This window comes from Haematobia irritans, chromosome 3 (genome assembly GCF_050003625.1).
Source record: "Haematobia irritans isolate KBUSLIRL chromosome 3, ASM5000362v1, whole genome shotgun sequence".
Lineage (NCBI taxonomy): Eukaryota > Metazoa > Arthropoda > Insecta > Diptera > Muscidae > Haematobia > Haematobia irritans.
This window is the reverse complement of record NC_134399.1, coordinates 96,591,263-96,597,171: the sequence shown is the minus strand read 5'-3', so window position 1 is coordinate 96,597,171 and position 5,909 is coordinate 96,591,263. Positions and strand designations below refer to the sequence as shown.

Sequence of the window (5,909 nt, the reverse complement as noted above, 5' to 3'; positions counted from 1 at the left end):
CCATTCCTGTGATTGAAGACATTTCAATTAAAAAATTAATTGGATCAATTAATTTGATAGTTGAATCAGCAGTTTATTTGTGTGAGTGGGAAATTTAAAATAAATCGGAATGAAACTTTGTCCTACGGTGGTCATATGAATCTATATCGGGCGTAAAATATATATGGGAGCTATATATATAAATCTGATCGGATTTCAACCATATGTGACATACGATGGTATTTTCAACATCAGTGTCTTTGTGCAAATTTTGAAGCAAATTAAGGTGAAACTCTGGACTCTGGGTAATTTAAGTGTATATTTGGCGATACATATACGGAAGCTATATCTAAATCTGAACCTATTTGGAGGATTCTTTGCAGGTATAGTAACTACTACAGAAAATTATCAATAAGGGTTTTATGGGCAAATTTGGGAAAAATCTGACATTAGATATAAAGGGTGGTTAAAATTTCAAGGGCCGATGTTGATTTTGAATAAATCACAAACTATTTAGGAAATTATTGTAATTTTATTTTATTATGATATATTGGTATTACTCAATTATGTATGGAACAAAGTATCGGCCAAATGGGCGCCGCGACCTCGGTGGCAAACCTTCATCCGATGGTCCAAATTTTCGATGACGCTGAGGCATAATGGAGGTTCTATGCCGTTAATGTGCCGAATTATCTCATCCTTTAGCTTTTGAATTGTTGCTGGCTTATCGACGTACACCTTTTCTTTCAAATAACCCCAAAGAAAAAAGTCCAACGGTGTCAAATCACATGATCTTGGCGGCCAATTGACATAGCCATTACGTGAGATAACACGGCCATTGAATTTGTTGCGCAAAAGAGCCAATATTTCGTTAGCTGTGTGGGAAGTGGCACCGTCCTGCTGAAACCACATATCGTCCACATTCATATCTTCCAATTCGGGCCATAAAAAGTTCGTTATCATCTCACGACAGCGAACACCATTCACAGTAACTGCCTGACCGGCCTCATTTTGGAAAAAATACGGCCCGATGATGCCGCCAGCCCATAAACCGCACCAAACAGTCACTCTTTGTGGGTGCATTGGTTTTTCGACAAACACTCTTGGATTCTCATTCGCCCAAATGCGGCAATTCTGTTTATTGACGAATCCACTGAGGTGAAAATGTGCCTCATCACTGAAGATGATTTTCATCGAAAATTGATCATCCACTGTTGCCATTTCTTGGAACCATTTAACACGTTGTTGGATTGTGTATCTCTCTTTGGTTCAAATTGAGTAAGTCTGAAATATAGAAAAGTCAAATAAAATTCGGAAAAAACTTGGCGTCTAGGTGTGGTTCACATTCAACATTTAACCACCCTTTATATCGGAGCTAGGTATAAATCTGGAGCGATTTCTATGAAATTTTTCACATTTGAAGGGTGGTAGATTGGATTACTTTGTGCCAAATTTGACGGCGATCAGCGCCATTTGTTGAAATCGGGCGATACTTATATATGGGGCTATATCTAAAATTGATCCAATTTTAGCTAAAAATCAATCTCGGAATTGTACAGTTCGTACCTGTGACAAAAAACACCTTGTGCCAAAATTTATCAAATTCGGTTAATAATTACAACTGGAATCCTGCGAAAAAAAAACATATACATGAACAGACTGAAAATTGCCAAAAATGGCTCTAGGTTTTTATTTCTCATATTTTTTACTAACATTGTTTTTCGTCCCAGGGCTTTTGCCAAATTTCGAAATTACTTCAGATTTAAATATTTGTATATGGCAATATAAACCTTTATATAGGTCCCAACAAATTTGAAAGGAGTTGAGATGGTATCAAAAATTTTGGTCTACCTAGTGGTGAAGGATATAATATAGTCCGCCCCGCCGGGCTTTATACTTACACTAGCGTAACCCGGCCCGCTTCGCTGCGCCTTCCGAAGCGTATTTGGAGGAACATTTTGCGTTAACTTAGTCAACTATATCCTTCGTGCTGAAAACAAATTCGAAAAGATTTCAATTCTTTTAAACAAAACGGACTACTTGATTTTTCGTTTATAGGTACAAATACGGCGGGAGAGGGTGTGCCCTTTCCTCCAAAATTTTTTAATAATGTTCTGTATTCAAGTAGTTGGACAATCTTGTATATTTCTTGTGAATTTTAAGTGTGGTTTGTCAAGGAAAGGTATCCTTCTCCTCAACATATCTGAAAATTAAGCACTCTATTATAACATACAAAGAATTACTGTGTCCCATCCAATAAATCGGAAAAAGCAAAAGTAGTAAAAAATTTTACCACATTAACATTTGCTAATATGTTGGAAAATGATGCACCCTCTACGTTGGCTGCCAATTTCATGTAAATTTAAGTTCTTTACTAAAAAGAAGTCTGGCAGAAGCCTGTGCAAAAATCATAAAATTATGTACCGAGTTCCCATTTACGGACAACCCTCTACTTTCAACTTAAGAAAAAAAAAAACGGACAAAAGGGAACCCTCCCCCCACCTTTGCTCCACTCCGACCTGATATCGGACTATCACGTACCCTATATTAATTTCGCAACTACTCAATGGTTCCTATAAATTCTATCGAAGTAAATCGACAAAGTTTATTTCAATTTTCCCCTTTCCTAACCAGATATCGAAAAATCATATACTAATTTAAAAATCATGTATAAATTTAATCACCTCCTCCCACGTTCCCTGTAAATTTCAAGTAAATCGGCGATGCTTAAATTTTGCTCTATTATTTTAAAGGGACGTCACTTTCCCCGATACAATATCGACAAACACCGTAGTGAATAGCACCCCTAACCTTCCCTGAAAATTCTTGAAACTTTCCTTCAAGTGTGGGGCAAGGAAGGTTGCCTCTTCGTTCATAACCTTCCCCCATTGCTTTTGTAAATTTCAAGAAAACTTAAATTTTTTTGCAGTTTTAGAGGAGGGCCTCCTCCCCGATCAAATGTCGAAAAGCGTATCTTTTGTAAACGTCCCAGAAAATGTCAAGCAAATTATAAGCCTAAAGGGGCGGCCTCTCTTCCGCCCAAATATCACAAAATCAGGTATCAACTATTACGGTTGACGGAGGTTACGATCTCTCCAAAGTGCTCTGTAAATTTCAAGTAACTCGGTAAAGTTTAATTGTTTCTCTGCATGTACTTAAGAGAAGCGGATGTCTCCCTATGCCCTTTTATTTTTATTAAAAAATCAGGAACCTGATATAAATTTCATAACCTCACCCATTTTTTCCGTAAAATTTCAGTCGGGGGAGTTTAGTTTTGTTTTCACTGTACTTTAAAAAAAAGTCGGGCAAAGGGGTGGTCCCCCTCCCCGACCAAATATCGAAAAATAATGTAGCGGATTTTTGTCTACACTGAAAAAACAGTGAACCCTTTTCCATTGCAAAATGAACTAAACTGTAGTAATATTGACCATGATTTAGCCCTTAAGATTTTTTTCAACTTGTCTAGTTTATAATTTTCTTAAATTTTAGTTCATCTATAACATTGTAGTTTAGTTCATTTTTACAACACCATAAGATTTATATACACCTACCAAGTTAAAAAGTCAGTATTATTTTGGTTTACTTGCTTATTTTGTGGGAAACCCGATAATAAAAATTGGTTAACAGTCTCTTTAAAATGTCGACGACTAGACTATTTTTAAATCAATCATTCCACAGTATAGAGAAATTAAATAATTAAAGGAACAACAAACCGTTTTACTATTATGGGAATTTTCATACATTAAAATTAAACTATCTTTAAGCAAAAGTACTTTATTATAAAAACTTATGATTAAAGTTCTTAATACAATGTTTTTTGTGAATAAAAATTATGACCACATGGAAAAGAGAGTAGTTCATTTGAACCCGCTGTTTGGACATTTTGACTTATCCTTTTTTTATTCATCGTAGGTAATTTTTTCACATATCTTGCTGGAAAAAATGGAAACAATAATGAAAATTGTTAAAAATTAATACCATGTAATGAAATATAATTTTTAATTCTTCATTTTAGCTTGTAACTTACCATATTTGGGGCATTTTATCAAATGGTGTAAGGAATTCAACTTTTCTTTGGAAAACGTATCTCATAAAATTTGTACCTGAAACAATTAGAGAAATAATGAAGTATTCTAAATAAACTCATAAAACTGTGTTGTTATCGATGTGAAAGATATAATAAAATAAATATTCTAGTTGAAAGAAAGCCAAAGTTTTAATATAAAACTTACCAATTCTCTATTAAATTGTACGCTGAGTGGAAATATAAAAAGTTGTCCAAATTTATTTGGGTTACTCTGAAATTAAATATTAAATAAAATTATTAAATAACTTTTCAAAAAATCTAATGAAAAAAATAATAATATGCATAAAAAACCAAATATTCTTGATATTCCTAGACAGTCATAAAAATGACGACACGTAATTTCATTTTCGATTTAAAATGCATTTTAGTCTATTGGGAAATGGTAAATTTAAGTTATACTAATTCGACCGTTTTATGAATTTTTGTTTTATACTACTTAAAACCAAATTGAATAAGAAAATAAATTCAAGTTTGGTTCACTTTTTCGCTCACGATGAAAATTATATCGTCTTGAAATCAGCCGTAGTCAAAATGACGAAGGATGACGTTAATGTACAAAAAATAAGGATGGCTGTCCAGGGTTAAAAGAAAGTTAAAGAAAACTTACCAATTCACTATTAAATTACAGGCAAAGGAGTACTAAAAATTTGTCAAAATTTTAAGGGGTTATTCTGAAATTAAATATTTATTTTTACATTAAAAATATTACATTAGTTTCCAAAAAAATTAATTAAAGAAATACTAAAATAAGGTATTAAAAACCTGTAATTTTGATGATAAAAAGGTCATAAAAACGTAAATATTCTAGTTGAAAGAAAGCCAATTTTTAAAAGAAAACTTACCAATTCTCTACCTTTTTAAATTTGTTTTAATCCGTCTGGAGTTGCTCTGAAATTAAATATCGCTTTTACAACAAAGAAAAACATTAAACTGGTGTCCAAAAAAAAATAATTAACAAATAATAATATACATAAAAAATATTCTTTTCAAAAGAAAGCCATATTAAAAAAATACTTACCAGTTTATGAATAAACTATACGCTGAGATATTACAAAAATTTTCCAAATTCATCTGGAATTGAATATTAATTTTTTACATTGAATAATGAAAATTTCAATACACTTTCAATTTCAACATTTTTTACTAAATATTCTTAATAACTTTTTTCTAAACTACCGATAAAATATTAATAACTTTCATTTAAAAGGTTTAATAAACAAACACCAATATATGACTCTAAAATCCAAAATATTCCATGCCTTTATATTCCCTTGTTACATACCTACTTAAAAGATGCAACAGCCCACGCCAACGCTAACTATACAACTGAAGCATGCCAAACAAAACCAAGCAAAGCCAAAACATTCCTACAACAACAAAAACACATGTGCCTTTATTGAAAACAACACCTCATCCAGCCAAAAACCATCAACGAATAACAAACACACACACACACAAGCCACTAAATGAACAAAAATAAAAACAACCCCACGCTCGTGTATACACAACAAAACTCAAGTAACATCATCTTTACATTAATCACATTCCACTATTCCGATAAAGATTTCTGTACTATGCATTAGTTCATCGCATCTGCTGACAATTTACTCTAAGAATAATATTCGTAAAGGCACACCAGTTTACGAACAATGAAACGTTTAACTTAAAATTTGCAAAATTTTCAAGAAATGTTATCTACCATTTTTGACGAAAATGTCTATAAATTTAATTACATGTGAACTAAAAATATTTCATTGGGTAATTTTTTACCAACAATTATTAACTATAGGAATTGTCAGTAAGAAATTGCTATCCACTTTCAAGTTCATTTTTCGTAAAAAAA

General features: G+C 32.4%; 1 long non-coding RNA gene across 1 annotated transcript; it reads right to left on the bottom strand.

Moving 5' to 3' along the window:
• Positions 1–3,675: 3,675 nt before the first annotated feature.
• On the bottom strand, positions 3,676–4,984 carry LOC142231678 (uncharacterized). Its single transcript, XR_012720860.1, has 5 exons — positions 4,909–4,984; positions 4,674–4,737; positions 4,212–4,277; positions 4,007–4,082; positions 3,676–3,912 (listed from the first exon to the last, which is right to left on the bottom strand). It is a non-coding gene; the product is annotated as an uncharacterized LOC142231678 (long non-coding RNA).
• Between the last annotated feature and the right edge of the window lie 925 nt (positions 4,985–5,909).